Below are 17,158 nucleotides of genomic sequence, written 5' to 3' on the forward strand. Positions count from 1 at the left end.
TCATACCTTAAATAATCATAAGGGTAGAAAAAATGTTTACAGATTTTAGTGATGGAAAGTTTAAGAATATACATAAAACCACAACATGTAAGACATATCAGTTCCAACAGAGTAACAATCCTGGTCAGGAGGGTTGTCCGGAAAGCTCCATGTAATTCATTTCTTTTTTTTCTCCCTTTTAAAAATGCTTTGGAAATTACATCATTCTTGTATGTGTTTGGTTGAGGAAGTGGGCTGGGGTGGTCTGCAGTTCTGAAGACAGCATGTGGAGTATAGAGGAGGATGTCGATGTATCTCTGGCTGATTCTAAAGTACTTATCAATTTCCTAGCCAGCATGCAGGACACTGGCATACATGGTTTTGCCTAAACTTATACAATGTAGCATAAATCATGGCTGTCCTTGCAAAGTTAACACTATGCTATGGTATCATTTCCTATAGGATACTTTTTAAAAGCAGCTGTCACATAAAATTCTTTTAAACATCGGAATATTGGCTGATATAAACAAATTAACATAGCATAAATTAATATACATCATAAAACATGCTATTGCGAAAAATATTATTAAAAGAAGGAGATACTCTTTTGGGAAAAGTTAATATGTATGGAAATTTTTCATTCTAGCTTTTAAAACTGAAAGTGCCTATGGGTTTCAGTAAATTTCGTATGGATTTTTTCATAAAAAATTTACCTTCTATACATACTGTTTTTTCAAAGGTACATAGATTTTTTTACTGGTACTCTTGTTAGTCATATTTCAAGCCTAACGTAATGAAACAAAGAAAAGATGAAAACCTAAGTCAGATAGTGGTTCTTTTAATCTTGCTGACTATCATATTCATATATTAGTAATTTTTTTCCCCGAAATGTAGTATGTTGTATTCCTCTGACATTTAGACATTAACCATTCATAAAATAGATATATATATTAAGATGTTTTCATGTTTGTTCTTTTCTGCTAATTCTTTGAAATTTCATTTCCTGGATATTAGCACATTTTTTTTTGGTTCCTTTTCAGCTTTATCTTACAGTATAATACTAAAATCAAGCAACTGTAAAATGTAGCCAGAAAGCAAGTAGATCGAGAAAAAAATATCAAAGATTGCCCTAGCTGAACATGACACTGCGGAAGACAGTGCTTGGTGTAAAATAGTACACCATCTAATCAAGCAAAAAAGAACAAGGCAAAGATGACAGAATAATCATGTTCCCAAGAAAAAGATTAAAATCCAACATGAAACAAAGAAGAGACCTGATACTTATTTTACCATCCAACCTCTGCCGTGTGGCAGGCTGCTTGAGAATCAAGCACCAGCTATGTACACCCTGCTTACAAATCTCACAGAGGGTCAGTTTTAATTGTGTAGGTCAACAAAATACGAGAAAATTCATCTCAAATTGTGTATAAAGAGTGGAATTGATTTAAAGCGACATGACAGGTAAAATAATGCTGATTAACTGGTTACTGGAGAAAGCAGAAAATTGGTGTGATGCGTGAGCCGACACTAGATCTTAATTTTCTGCTTGGAAAGAGTAGCCCTCCAAGTATAGTATTTATGACAGCAGGGGAAAATAAAGGATATAATCAGAGAAAAAAAAGATGTGTCAGCATTCCTTTTTCCATATTTTCTGCTTGGGAAAATCTGTTTTTCATGCTTAGTACATATGAAAGAAAGCCTCTGACAATGCATGTAATCAGAAGCATAAATACAAATTAATAATACGACCGTGGTATTTTTTTCATAATTTCGGGTTAGTTAAGTCAGTAAATCAATCAACTCTTTGCATGACAAACTTCAGCAGCACAATTAGATTTTCATGTGACATTAAATTCCTCAAATTGCATTTTTCTCACCATCTAAACAAATATAAAATTTCTAATAAAAAATCTAATAAGAAACAGAATTTTGATTTCTGCATTTAAACGTAATTATCAAAGCAGATAAAATGAAAGGAGACTCTGCTGAACAAAATTTCAACAGTTGGCATTCAGATGAGAAAATTGGTGTCAAAAAAGTTGACATAAGAAACAAAAGCTCAGTACTGAGTCCCCTGTGACCAACTGGACCATCCAGTCCATGTACACATTGACCATGCAGTTATCCAATATTTCTGGCCATGAAAAGCCACAACTGGTATCTTTGACCATTATGTTTACTTTCCTCTCTTTCTTAGATGAATAGTGACCAAATGTCCTAAGCAATGGAACAAATAATGGGTAAGAAAAGTTTAAAGAAAAGATGGTCTCCTGCATGTAAATGAGACATTGATGAACTAGTTTGCACCCCTCTTTACACTCATGTCACCTAGTTTAAAGGTAAAAGACCAAATTCCTTCCCTATTGAAGTCAGCATAGTAAAGTTTTGTGGAGAAACTCCATCAGCCCGGTAGTGTTATTTTTCAATTAAGTCTGTTCTAACACTTAGCTTTAGCGTCAAAACAGGCCACAAACTGGAGAGAACAATTGCAAACGGGACAAATGAAAGAGGCATTTATGGGCATGTTTTGTACTGTGCTGTTGAAAAACTGCAGAGAAATTATACATGTTAATTTATATGAAATGACACACCTGACCAGTCCTCAGTGGAAATAAGGCTATGGCTTAAATTAATTTGCATGTGAGTAATGTGTCACCAAGCATACTTACATTAATTCCAAATTTGGTATAATCAATATTTAAGAACTTTTTGGTATAAACAATTAGTGCCAATATCCTCAACAAATATCCCTGGAGATGTACCAAATTAATTCTGACATTTAACTACAAACAGCATCACTAGATCAACGCTGATGAATATTTTTGAAAAACTTATGCTAGTAGTCTAAATAGCCATGTCAAAACTATGGTGAAACAATGCCTTGCCTTCAAAAGCCAGATTATTTTCTAGGTATTCTTGACCGGCAAAGTGGACAGTGACTTCTCCTCCCAGTATTGTCACCCTGTGGTTAAGGGAGCTAGTCTTGCTGGTGTAAGCTGACCAAAGGGGCTAGTCTTGCTGGTGTAAGCTGACCGCTGCCAAATCTGCTTACTGTCTAGTGTTCACAGCAGGCTGCTTGGACTACTGTGATTTCAATTACAACAACAACAAGGGGGTGGGGCCAATGCAAAGGTTTCATTTTGATTGATTTACTCCATTCAAGACTCTCAATATGCAACACTATGTAACGCTTTTTTGACCACCGCACTAAGCCTTATAAATGATTCTTAATAAAGAAGGAATCAAATTCTGAAATAGAAGCCCCCTCGATTAGTGCACTAAACACCATATGAGATGTACACATTTGTAAGGGACACGGCTGCTGAACTAAATAACACATCTCAAAATAATCACTCTATAAGCATTTGAGCAGTTAACGATCCTCTGCCAACAAAGGCCTATAAAAATCCTTTAAAATAATCTAAATACAGAAAACCCAGCATTGGTTTGCCTCAGGAAGCTCCCCCAGCAAAGCAAACACCCCAAATGGAAGGACTAAAATGGAGCATATAAAAGATGAATCGAGGTTAATTCCTCATTCAATATTTTGCCATCAGATCAGGAACGGAAAAGGGAGAGGCCAGAGACCCAGTCTTGGGTACAGGCAACATACAATTGTTTATACCAAAATCTGAGAGAGAGTGAGAGAGAGAGTGAGAGAGAGATTATATATCTAGGTGGCAGACCTGTAGAACAAAACAAATTCAAGAATAAAAAAAATTTAATCTCTTAATTTTTTTGTGCACAATTTCAAAATTGGGTTAAAATATGCATATCAGTATTATTTAAAAATATGTTCTTTATAATCAAATACAGTTAAATGACAATTAAGAAGAGAAGTTGCTGTTTACCGCTTTGTATTGTCCTCAAATTTTATTCACCCAAAGCAAAGTAGCTACAGTGGTCTTGCGTGCCTTAAGGGCAATATAGACAGGTGTAAGCGGGAACTGGACAAGGTGGCGCAGATCAAAAGCCAAGGCTAAATCACTTCCCAATCAATTGGCTGAACTGTAATGTTCCCATAGAGAGAACTCAGGGTAAACATTGCTGTGCTGGACAAACAGCATGCCCCAATGAACACAGGTAAATGTTTCACATCAGCTCTTCTGTCTTGCCACAAAAACTTGCAAAGCAAAGGCATGGCTTTTGTCCTAGACATAGGCTGGTCACAAGTGAATAGAGAGGTCAAAAAAGGTTCAAAAAGCTAAAGAGGGACACCATAAAGCTTAACATATTTCTCAATAGTTTGACATAAAATGTCTGGAAAAAAACAATTAAACTAATTTCAAAACTACATATATTTCGAAGCAAAAGAAGATGATTCATAAAATGTTCAAATATGGAACCTGAACAATACTCTCAATATAAAGACTTGGTCAATATTTGATATTGAAAGGGCTATAAACGTTTGACTGAAAAATCTTATAAAGAACTCCATACACTGAAGAATTGAAGAATATGCCCCATAATGCAAATAAAATGCTTTCTTTTGCATAGACTCAAGGTAAAGACATTTGACAGATTCAGTGAGCCGAAGACTCACGTGTGTATTATAATCCTTAAAGTCAAAGCAGGTGAAAAGACGACATGACTTGAAGAAAAGCCAGTGGACATTGGTCAAAGATCAGTATAAACTTCACCCCAGGGAAGCTAATTTACCATAAACCCCACTGCCCTCTTACATCACTGAGAATTGCCCCCACAGAATCGGAGATGTTAAAGTCAAAAGTCTAGTCAGGTACGCAAATAATGAACAAGTTTGTGGGGAAGAAAGTGTCACACTGACAAGTAGTGACCAAGTTCTAACCACAATACTAACATATAACCTACAAATATGCTCAGTACAGAACCATTTATCCCCCTCCCCATAGTTTTATCAGTTCTTTTTATTTTCTCTCAAAAAAGTTTAACTCACTACAAAAACATCCACCCTAATGTATCCGACCTTTGACCTAATGCTGTGAAATCTGAACAGAGCTCCTGATTATTTTCTTAAAAGAAAGCTGACCTGCCCGCTTTGGGAAAAAATGTCAGTCTGCCCTGAATTTGGAGAGTGATGACAAAAGAGGTTGAGTGGATTCTAGGTGGTATGGCAGGAAAATCTACTAAACTTGTTGCAGATACGTCAAAGAAAACCACTTCATTAAACCAGAGAGAATTTAAGCATGTTTTTTAATAGATGAATGTTTTTTCACTAGAAAAAGCTAAATAAGTAGGTTCATTGTCTGTACAATAAAATCTTCTGCTAGCTTTCCTACTAAAAAAAAAAATAAATATTTTTTTAAAGAAAAGAACATAATTTTATCTTATAGAAAGTATAAAAACTAGATCTGTGACAAATGTATGTGATCAGTAGTCATTGATGAACTTTCTCCTAAAAACAGGTACAAAAATGAGGTATAAGTACAATTCCCTTACCAAAATATAGCAAAGTATTAATATCAAAACAGTGAAATATCAATATTACACAGATTTTAATCAATCCAAATCAAAAGGTATAAACAGATATTTCTAAGGCAATTGTACAAGTTACATCAGTTTCACACTTTATCTGCAAACAATATTTCATCTTTGCAGATTTTTTCCAAGTTCATTTGAACAGAAAATTAGTGTACACGGTAACTTTTGGAGGATTAAGTGGAAAAGAACTCCCCTAATACTTTAAGTAAACTGAATGTGAACCAAACAGGAACATACACATTCTGCATCAATAGCATTCAAATAAAAGTAAAAAACTGCAGTTTCAAAAGAAAATCCACCCATCCAATGCCACTTGTCATTCATTTTACCTTTTGACAGCTTTCTGCTTCTCTGTTTTGTTTTTGACAAAAGGGGTTTTAAAAATGCAGTATTAATACAGATGCGGATCATTCTTAAGTTTGAACTTGATGCTAAGGATGATGTATGATGTGTGCGATGGAATATGGAACAGACACATTTTACATCACAAAGAGTCTTTGAAAGAGAAAAATATCTGACCATGAAAAACTATGAAATATACATACAACTTACAATATGCATTGTTTTCCTGTGTACTTGAATTTTTAAAGTTACAATCCAAATGATTAAGGGATAAATTGAGAAAAACATTACTTCAAAATAAGAAGTGTCATTACATTTTTAACCATAAATCTTAATTAATGCAAATTAAAAAACAAAACAGATTTTTCTTATCTCCAATGAACCCAATAAAAAATGTACTTTTTTGGACTTATTAATAATTTTGCATTACACAAGTTATAATATGATTGTTATTATGAAAACATTCAGAGACGAAAGTAATTATTTACTATAATGAGAAAGGAAAATAACCAAATGATAATCATTTAAAATTTCCAAAAGAATATTTTATAAAAAAAACTTTGTAATTCAGTTTATTTTAGCATGAGACAGCTGTCTTCAAAAACATTTCTTTATTCCAAGGAAGAAAACGTTAGTATATAATTTCATTAAATAAAAGTTAGTGTTGAATATGTTTTTTTTTTATATTCATTACATGTGCAAACCTGAAGATACTAAGAAGTGATTTTAAAAATGAAGACATCACAATAGTGTTTTTGACCTAAAATCTCTTCACAGTATATTCTCTTTCCAAACGAATTGGTAATGGTTAATTTAAAATTTAAAGACAAATGTGTTCTTTTGTCTACAATTAACTTTTAACACAGCAACACAGAATCTTATACCAGAAGAATATGGACACTAACATATGAAAAGATAGATATATCAAAGAGAAAAAATTTAAAAGAAAACTGGTAATAAAAAGAGAAAAAATTCCCCTGCTGTTTTACTATTGATTTTTCTGATGAAAGATGTCTCACTCACAATCTTTTTTTTTTCTTTTTAATTTCAATGTCATGTATATCTTCACAGAAAACGTATCACATTTCCTTTTCACAAGGTCATGTATTCTGCCTGTTATAGTATCTAATTGTGTTTTTTAATCTCGCATATTACCCCAAGGGGCCAGATCTTGCTCTAATCTACAACAAACCACCTGGTAATTTTTGGCAAACATTTTCAAGGGGGCTAGACCTAAGATGAAACTTTTTAATAATAATAACATGCTCCAAGTTTTCCCATCATTTGTCTGTTCATTTTCTCTTTTGCTCTTCTATTTGTCCGTCTCAAAAAATGCAAAACATTTTCAGTAATCTTTCTAAAAATTAAATAATTAAAGTAAATTAATTTACATATTAACATTAAAAATAAAATTTTTAATTTCTTTAATTCAGAAAAAAATTACACTTAATCACATATGACAAAGGATCCCCACTGTTTCATCATGTTTTACCTGGGCAGTACAACTAAAACACCATCTTACTAGGTTTCAGAACAAAGCCCAAACAAAAATGGCAAGCTTGCAATTCATTGCTATTGCAAGCTTGCGGCAAGCTTGATTCGCAAGCTCGGAATTGGAACCTCGCGACGAGCTAGTAATTGAAACCTCGCGGCAAGCTAAAACCGCAAGCTTGCAGCAGGCCAAACTGCAAGCTTGCGACAGGCCAAACCGCAAGCTTGCAGCAAGCCAAACTGCAAGCTTGCGGCAAGCTTAATTTGCAAGCTCGGAATTGGAACCTCGCGACGAGCTAGTAATTGAAACCTCGCGGCAAGCTAAAACCACAAGCTTGCAGCAGACCAAACTGCAAGCTTGCGACAGGTCAAACCGCAAGCTTGCAGCAAGCCAAACTGCAAGCTTGTGGCAAACTAAACTGCAAGCTTGCACAAAGCTTAACTGCAAGCACACTGCAACTATTTTCTAAAGGTTAACTGCATACAAAATTGACACAAATAACTACTGAGTAGGAGGTTTCACTCATCTATTATCGTAGATTATTGTACAGAAAATGAATAGTAATTTGAATTACTAACAACAAGGAAAATTGAAAAAAAAAAGTTGATATATACAAGCATACAAATCTATTAAGTAGTGTAGTGATTAATTTCTGGAAAATATTACAAGCAAGTGTTCCTTTTATTTACCATCAATGACAAAAATTGAAAAAAAATGTAATATATATACAAGCATCTATTAAGTAGTGTAATAATTAATTTCTGGATAACATAACAAGCAGTGTCCCTTTATCTACCAACAATGAGGAAAATTTTTTAAAAATGTAATATATATACAAGCATATAAATCTATTAAGTAGTGTAATAATTCATTTCTGGATAACATAACAAGCAAGTGTCCCTTTATCTACCAACAATGAGGAAAATTTTTTAAAAATGTAATATATATACAAGCATATAAATCTATTAAGTAGTGTAATGATTAATTTCTGGATAACATTACAAGCAAGTGTCCCTTTATCTACCAACAATGAGGAAAATTTAAAAAAAAATGTAATATAATATATACAAGCATGTAAATCTATTAAGTAGTGTAATGTACAGAAAAGCAAAAAATAACAATGCACAAAATAGGCTTCAGTAACTGTAAATTCTGATGCAAAAGTACATATGCTTCACTGCAAATTCAACATCAAATTCTAATTATGCTGAGCAGGTAATACCGATGTAAGTAAAATATGTAACAAGCAGAAGGCTTCAGGGCCAACAAGAGTTCTCGTTCACACTTTGAAAATGCCAGAATGAGGAAAATTAAAATTTCACACAAAATTGCATAAATTCAATAATAAATGATATTACCCAATTGAGTTGGCTTTCTAATTTGAGCTGCATGCTAATCCTAAAAATCATTCTTGTAAGTTAAAAATAATAATAAGTAACACAGTTTTCTCTTCATAATGTTTGTGGTAGCAGTGCAAAAAGAAGATGTAACATTATATAATAAATTACAAAATAATTATCACCAATTTTTGATTATTGACTATAAATAGCATGGACATGTACAAAATTTGATTACCAATCCGCTTCATGCCCTTGGGAGCTCTGAGACCCACAATAAATATGCCAATACAATAAAAATGAATATTTCATCAAAATGTATAACTTCCAGGAAAAGAAGCCAATTAGACTGCTTTACCAACTCAGACTGCATTTTAGTCCTGTGTTTCTTTTTTATAAGTTTGACAATCATAAGTAACATGGTTTTCCCATAATGGTCATCATGGCAGCAGCACCCAAAATTGCATTTTATTCTATTTTGATGCAATATTACATAATGCTTAACAGCAAAATGACCATCAATTGTTAATAAAATATTAGCAGCATGGATATTCAGAAAATGTGACTAGCAAAGGCCTTCAAGCCCATGGAGATTCAAAATCACACCTTGAAAATGCCAACATGTGAGAAATTAAATTTGCACTAAAAATGTGTAGCTTACAGAAAAATATACCAAAACAGACAGCATTTACAACTGAAGTTGTATTTTAATCACGTTTCTTTCTTGTTTGAGAGTTTGAGAACAGTGAGTGGCATGGTTTTCCTCTAATGGTCACTATGGCGGCAGTGCCTAAAATAGGCTTTTCTTCAATTTTGATGCAATATTTCATAATGCTTGACAGCATAATGACTACCAATTTTTAATGATAAAATATATGTATCATAGGTATTCAGAAAATGTGACTGGCTAAGGTCTTCAGGCCCATGGAACTTCAAAGTCACACCTTGAAAACAACCGGAAGTCAAGTTATTGAGTCCAACGAAGAGGACCCTCTGGGACCTGTGTTGGAAAGCAACAATAAGTAACAATAAGTAACAAAATTACATTATCAGTTTCTCAAGACGGCACGGACTGCAGGAGACCTACATTCTACCTCAATGACGATTTTAAGCTCACAGACAATACTAGTTTCTGAATTCAGCATGAAAAAAAAAATTCTTTGAACTTCATTCATAAAATACTTCTAAAAAATATCGGTGTATTCTCAACTGACGATTAAATTAGAAAAATGTATGTTGTTTAACAAAGGAAAACTTACCGCCAATTTCTACGATGACACCTTTCCACAGTCCAAATTTCGGTAGCTTTGCTACAACTTCGGCACCTTTTTTGTATTCAAGAAAGCCTTTTCTCGGTTCTTTGATAATTTTTATACTGTTGACGCAAGTTGTATTGTCATCCCAGTCGAACCAACAAAAGAGATTCGCGGTGTTTTCTTCCATTTTTTCGTATTCTCGAGCTCGCAGTTTGAATTTGATGCAGCGGATTAGAGCAGACGACGTTTCCGCACATGCGTACGAGCGCTTTGTCTACGCGCCATAGGTGGCGCTGCGGTCATTTCTTCCGTGAACTGTACATGTAATGTAATAAAGAGCAGGGATAATCCTGGGCCGCGCGATTGCGCCAAATGCGCGAGCCTCTTCTCAAAGGCGCAAGTAAAATTCTAACCTGCGCCATTTTGGCGCGTACAAATATAGCAGAAACTTTTTTTCATAATAAAGATCTCCCTACATAATGATGTCGTTCGAAGTGCGCGTAGCGATGTTGCGAGGGCTGACATGTGACCCGTTTCACAAAAATTTATCGAAACTGAAACAAGTACGCAATGAAAAACGCGCAATGCTCAAAACACTGAAAACAAGCCGCGCGCGGACCTCTGAGAACACCTAACTACACGAGGTAGGTAAACAAACTTATGGCTTCTCAGTTCAGTCGGGCCGCATGTTGAGTAATCGATAAGTGAAAAGGAGAAATATTCGTCTGTTTTTTACAGACTAAATTTTTTTTTAAATAAGATTGATTTTTAGTAGTGTAAATTTTAAATGGTTTCCAATAAGAGTTTATGATTAAAATATTGTAGTCATTTTAATGATTTTAGTATATTAGCCATTATTGTAAGGCGCCTTGAGATAGAATGTAAGGCGCCATATAAGAATCTTATTATTGTACCACCAGCGTAGGCGCTGGCGGTACACATGGTTTTAGTCCCGACCCGTATGTTCCGCCGGCTCCTGCGGCTCCTGCGGCTCCGCCGGCTCCTGCGGCTCCGCCGCCAAGTCCTCGTTACCGCTTCTCCTCCTAGACGGTAAGGGCCTCCATACCCATCTCTTGGATTTGGGTCACCTATAATCTCAACTCGTTCCACGTAAAATTTGGGCTTTGTCGGTATTGGGGTCTAGGTGTGGCACTCATTGCAATGCACCCTTGTCCAAAAATGGCAAAATTAAATGCTAATTATCTCCCCTACGGAAGGAATTATGGGAAAAATTTCTACAGACAGCTTTCCAAAAGTCATATGTGTAGATTTCAAATATGCCCTTGGATTTGACCTTTGACCTTTATTTCAAGGTCAAACTGGCCAAAATTTTCAAAAAAACAAAATTTTTGCCGAAAAAAAAAATAATTTGCGGTCTTATTCAGACACCACACAGACTTAACTAATAATATTAATGGAAAGTGTTACCCTTCAGGTCATCTTTCATCTCTGTGAATTTGGGGTCAATCGGTGCATTTTCACGGGAGTAGCGGCCATAAGATATCGAAACTGAAAACTGTCTCTAATTCGGGAACCGTTAATGCTAGACACCCATTCTTTTTTGCATTTTGTAGAGCATGTTAAGCCCAACACTGGAGGTGGTCTCCGTTTTTTTGTATTCCATACGGTTTTCGAGTTACGCTGTATCAAAAAGTACATATTGGTGGTGAAAGCAAAATGTGCAGTACGGTAATGGATAATAAATTTTGAACTCTGGAAAAATAAAACATAAGGCTTGGCAAAGCAGACAACTTGTGGTCAAAAATGACATTATTTCATCAAATTTGAACATCTGGAACTTCAGAGCACCTCCCATTTCAAGAATTTTGACCAAAATGACCTTTTCTTTATTTTAATTAATTTTTTCTGTAGGAAATTTATGGTACATTATGGTAACTCCAAAATTATAACATTTAGTCCCTTATATCTCCAAAACTGGAAGAGATAGGTCCATAGTTACTATTGAAGTTGAATAGGAAGTCATATACTGGCAATCTAAATGTGACCTTAAAATTGACCTTTGACCTACTTTTCACCATGAACTGAACTTTGCAAATTTTGCTTCCCTTTTATCTCCAAAACTGGCAGAGATAGGTCCATAGTTTCTATTGAACTTGAATAGGAAGTCATATACTGGCAATCAAAATGTGACCTTAAAATTGACCTTTGACCTACCTTTCACCATGAACTGAACTTTGCAAATTTTGCTTCCCTTTTATCTCCAAAACTGGCAGAGATAGGTCCATAGTTACTATTGAAGTTGAATAGGAAGTCATATACTGGCAATCTAAATGTGACCTTAAAATTGACCTTTGACCTACTTTTCACCATGAACTGAATTTTGCAAATTTTGCTTCCCTTTTATCTCCAAAACTGGCAGAGATAGGTCCATAGTCTCTATTGAACTTGAATAGGAAGTCATATACTGGCAATCTACATGTGACCTTAAAATTAACCTTTGACCTACTTTTCACCATGAACTGAACTTTGCAAATTTTGCTTCCCTTTTATCTCCAAAACTGGCAGAGATAGGTCCATAGTCTCTATTGAACTTGAATAGGAAGTCATATACTGGCAATCTACATGTGACATTAAAATTGACCTTTGACCTACTTTTCACCATGAACTGAACTTTGCAAATTTTGCTTCCCTTTTATCTCCAAAACTGGCAGAGATAGGTCCATAGTCTCTATTGAACTTGAATAGGAAGTCATATACTGGCAATCTACATGTGACCTTAAAATTGACCTTTGACCTACTTTTCACCATGAACTGAACTTTGCAAATTTTGCTTCCCTTTTATCTCCAAAACTGGCAGAGATAGGTCCATAGTTACTATTGAAGTTGAATAGGAAGTCATATACTGGCACTCTAAATGTGACCTTAAAATTGACCTTTGACCTACTTTTCACCATGAACTGAATTTTGCAAATTTTGCTTCCCTTTTATCTCCAAAACTGGCAGAGATAGGTCCATAGTCTCTATTGAAGTTGAATAGGAAGTCATATACTGGCAATCTAAATGTGACCTTAAAATTGACCTTTGACCTACTTTTCACCATGAACTGAACTTTGCATATTTTGCTTCCCTTTTATCTCCAAAACTGGCAGAGATAGGTCCATAGTCTCTATTGAAGTTGAATAGGAAGTCATATACTGGCAATCTAAATGTGACCTTAAAATTGACCTTTGACCTTCTTTTCACCATGAACTGAACTTTGCAAATTTTGCTTCCCTTTTATCTCCAAAACTGGCAGAGATAGGTCCATAGTCTCTATTGAACTTGAATAGGAAGTCATATACTGGCAATCTAAATGTGACCTTAAAATTGACCTTTGACCTACTTTTCACCATGAACTGAACTTTGCAGATTTTGATTCCCTTTTATCTCCAAAACTGGCAGAGATAGGTCCATAGTCTCTATTGAAGTTGAATAGGAAGTCATATACTGGCAATCTTAAAGTGACCTTAAAATTGACCTTTGACCTACTTTTCACCATGAACTGAACTTTGCATATTTTGCTTCCCCTTTATCTCCAAAACTGGCAGAGATAGGTCCATAGTTACTATTGAAGTTGAATAGGAAGTTATATACTGGCAATCTAAGTGTGACCTTGAAATTGACCTTTGACCTACTTATTATCATGAACTGAACTCTGCTAATTTCTTTCTCTTTTAACTCCAAACCTGGCAGAGATAGGCCCATAGTTACTATTGAAGTTGAATAGGAAGTCATATACTGGCAATTTACTGTGACCTTGGAATTGACCTTTGACCTACCTTACGATGAACTTAACTTTGATTGTGTTCCTTATTTTGTATATGTGGGGGTCTATACGAATGCGCTTGCTCCAGCTGGTGGTACAATATTCGGAGGCGGTATCGCCTCTCTGATCCTCTAGTTATTATTATTATTAACAGACTTTTTTTGTAATTTTTCACCCTTAGTGGCACTGCATGTCTCTAAATGAGGGACAACATCGTTTTCAATGCGGGAATTGCGCAATGGATGCACAGTCATGATTTAAAACTGCCCATCATATTATATCCACCTAAAGGAACCAGCTTAGATATTGAAAAAAAATGCACTTTTTTGAGGTGGGGTTGGAGGGACTGTGCAAGTGAAAATTAGCTGGGGGACAGGTGAGACTTGTCAGCAGTAAGCCTGAGCGGACAGGTGTCCTGAAAAAGCGTTAAGCCCTGCAGCAGTGTAATAATCACATACTTAATGTATAAGTACATTAATCGATATCCCAACTAATTTTAGTAATGTTATGTAGTTGCTTGCCAGATTTTTATGTAAATATAGATATATGTAAGACTGGTTTCTCTCAGCTTAGATCATTGCTTTAATTGTTTTCAGGTTAAAAAAGAATGCAAATATATTTTGAAAAATAAAAATTATTTTCAGAGCAATGGATTCTTTTTCACAATAAAATGGGAATTGTCAACCTTTCCATGCAGTGCTATTACTCAGCACAGTACAATGATTGATTTTTTGGACAGTACAATTGTTAATTTGGAAAATTTTTCCACACACTTCAATTATCTAGAACTCTAGAGTAATAGCATCAAGCCTTTTTTAAGTGTTTTTAATCATATAAAAATATTGAAATATAATGAATTTTCGCCAAATAATTCACGGCACACATTTTTTAAAAATGGCCCACTTTTTTTGACCAAGTGGGCCAAAATGGCCCAACCAGATTTTGACCCAGGACGATCCCTGGCAATATGTAAATTATCTGGTCTATGAAAATATTAAGATAAAACCTTATACACAAATCATAACGTTTCAAATGACATTTTAAGCATCGTAAAACTTTGTAACAATCTTTTTGTTTCTGTTTCATTAAACCCCTGAAAATTACAGATATCTCGTCCGGCCATTTGTTCAGATTTTAGGAAAGCCCAGTAACTTCCTGTTTATATATATATATATATATATATATATATATATATATATATATATATATATAAGAAAATCAAAGAATATATGATCCTCTAGTACTTTCACCTCTTTCTAGAGGCTCATCATATTAACATTTTACCTCCAAGTTTGCAGAAATTAAAATTCCCAGATGCTTGTTCAGATTTCCTAGCTTGCAAAAATTCATGCAAGCTTGCAGAAAGTGTCATCACAAGCTTAATTATTAATTACAAGCTTGAATAGTGTTCTGTAAGCTTGCAAAAATATCTTGCATGCTTGCAGAAAACCTCCCTGACCAACTGCAAGCTTGCAGAGTGTTCTGCAAGCCTGCAAAAATATCATGCAAGCTTGCAGAAAGCCTTCATTGCCCGCTGCAAGCTTGCAGAGTATTTCGCAAGCTTGCAGATCAATTCTGCAAACTTGCAAAAGTATCTTGCAAGCTTGCAGAAATCCTTTCTAGCCTCATGCAAGCATGCGCAAGCTTCCAACTTGCTTGTAACAAGCTTGCGAAGGGTAAAACTAGCTTGCCACAAGCTTGTGACTAGCTTGTTGCAAGGAAGTATTTTTGTTTGGGAGCAGCCCTGAACACCTCAGGGAACATGTAATAGCTTCAACCTTGGAAAAAAACATAATAGACTACTTAACAAAGATCAAGTAAATCCCAAAGAAACCTCAAACGACTTTTTCTTTCTGTGCCGTAGCATTAATTTCCCAGAATGAACATGTGTACACTCCCTTAGCCTCTGCATATAATTATGACATTTGAATTTGACATTGCACTAATTTCATTAAGAAATATCAATAACTTATCAACCTGTCAGAAAGGTTTACTGTCTAAATTGATGATTACTGAAACAAACCTTTACTAGTGTCACAAGATGCACATAAGCATTCTTGAAAAAAAATATGACAAAGCAGTTATATATTCTATATATTATAATACATACTTTCAAAGGCTAATTTACTATGATGTCAAGAGTAGCTATGAAACTGCAAAAACTGTTTAATTAGTTACTTTCCCATGCATCTCCATCATCTTGCTTGGAGAATTTCTTTGAAGATGTTTTAATCCAATTCAATCAAAAAACAAAATAACCTGCCAGTGACCTGGCTATGTAATGATTACTTGAAAGACAGAGATACCTTAGCCTCAATAATAATAATAAGCAATTAAATATTTTGTATCTATTTCCTTGCTACCCATTCTTTTTCTTTTTTATATCCCAAAAAAATCAAATGCCAAACATTTAAGTAAAAGGAATAAAATATTAAGAAATTATTAATTATAAGAAGCATTGTATTTCTGAGTCTGTTAAAGTTTAAATAGGCAATATTTCCATGCAAAAAAAAAATTCCTTCAGGCAGTGGGTGAGAAGAGAAATAATATTAGCTTTAGTGATACTGATAATATTATCAGTCAAAATAGTAACAAGCACCTCTGGTAAAATCGATCAAGTTGGGTTCTCTAGATCCACTGCTTTCTCCAAAATACTGAAAAGGAACTTCCATTTTTTTACAGGTTTGTCATAAAATTTCTATGTAAATGGCAATCATCATGAGAGTCAGAAAAATCAAATATTGGTCATTCTTTTGGACCCCACGAAAGCTTCTTGTGTGAGATACAGAAATTCTAAAATGAAACCAATAGACAAGCAAGACCTACTTTCCCTCTTTTTTTAGCAGGCATGTAGCTAAAAACAAGCCTTTAGGTGATAAGCCCTGCCCACAAATTTGATAAGCACATGCAGCAACACTTTGCCACACAGCGTGAAGAATATGGAGGAATTAATTACATAGAAAATGCCATCACACATTAAGTCTACAATTCTCTTTCATGGCACATCATTTTTTGATAAGATACCATAACACTGGGAGACTGGAGAGACTTGTGCTGCCCTCTACCCATTGCCCAACAAAAAATAACAGACTTCTTAGTAAGGGAGACAAAACCATAACAAATCTAACAGCATTCAGACATTTGAAAAATTCTTAGATTGAAATTTCCATCTTTCTCCGCTTTGATTATAGAAAGTTATCTTGGGTTAGTTAATATAAAGATTCAACAATCAATCAATCAATCAACATATAAAAATAGAAGAGCAATGACAGGAGTTCCAAATATTAATATGGGACTGTTTTATTATTGTGGTCTCCAGATAATAACTCAACCAATAATGAAGATAATACCCCTAAACTGAATTTGTTGCTAAATTGCCAAGAGGAAAACAGAGCACTTTTCTTAGAAAGAAGCCATTAGGTAACTTATCAAATGATTTCAAGATAATGGCAGCAACCAATAATAAAGATAATACCCCTAACCTAAATACATTGCCAACTTTGTAAAAGAAAAACAGGCCATTATT

The 17,158-nt window shown here is 34.6% G+C and overlaps 1 protein-coding gene and 1 long non-coding RNA gene across 12 annotated transcripts in view; both read right to left on the reverse strand.

The window, feature by feature from the left end:
* LOC106179425 (protein phosphatase EYA1) overlaps positions 1–17,158 on the reverse strand; it is a 120,317-nt gene that overhangs the window by 82,390 nt on the left and 20,769 nt on the right. The window lies entirely within an intron of this gene.
* Positions 7,783–10,653, reverse strand: LOC147764076 (uncharacterized). Its single transcript, XR_015331913.1, has 2 exons — positions 9,870–10,653; positions 7,783–9,610 (listed from the first exon to the last, which is right to left on the reverse strand). It is a non-coding gene; the product is annotated as an uncharacterized LOC147764076 (long non-coding RNA).

The sequence above is a fragment of the Lingula anatina genome, chromosome 1 (assembly GCF_051362555.1).
Source record: "Lingula anatina isolate TDL-2025a chromosome 1, LinAna3.0, whole genome shotgun sequence".
NCBI lineage: Eukaryota > Metazoa > Brachiopoda > Lingulata > Lingulida > Lingulidae > Lingula > Lingula anatina.